This window comes from Triticum aestivum, chromosome 2D (genome assembly GCF_018294505.1).
Source record: "Triticum aestivum cultivar Chinese Spring chromosome 2D, IWGSC CS RefSeq v2.1, whole genome shotgun sequence".
Taxonomy (NCBI): domain Eukaryota; kingdom Viridiplantae; phylum Streptophyta; class Magnoliopsida; order Poales; family Poaceae; genus Triticum; species Triticum aestivum.
Genome location: NC_057799.1, coordinates 562802513 through 562803003, shown reverse-complemented (window position 1 = coordinate 562803003; position 491 = coordinate 562802513).

Sequence of the window (491 nt, the reverse complement as noted above, 5' to 3'; positions counted from 1 at the left end):
ATTACGGGGCCTACTTTGCATGCTTGTGCTAGTCACCACAGAGATCAAACAAATACATGGACTACACCACTGGAAAGATGACATGGCATACTTCAAAACACATGTAGAGCTCATGCTCAAAAGATGCACAGAATAAATGATACAAAAATGACAAATCTCCAAGTTCTGATAAGAACCAGAGATTAACAGCAACTAGCCCTCTTCTAACGAAGATTTGGGCATCAAGATGACCTCTAATGAACATGGTGCAATTGAACAAAATGGAGAGAATCACGAGGCGAATAATTTGACATATTACAGGCGCGAAGCGGAGCTACGTGCACAGAGTTATCGCAATACGAACAGGAGCACATGCGGATAAGATTTTATGACTTACGAAAAAAACGGACGCGAGGGAGAGGTCAACGGGGCTGTACCAGATCGGATCTCGCGAGGCTGAGCTCGAGCTCGTCGGCCGGAGGAGGAGAAGGGGCCGGCGGTCGGCGGTCGCC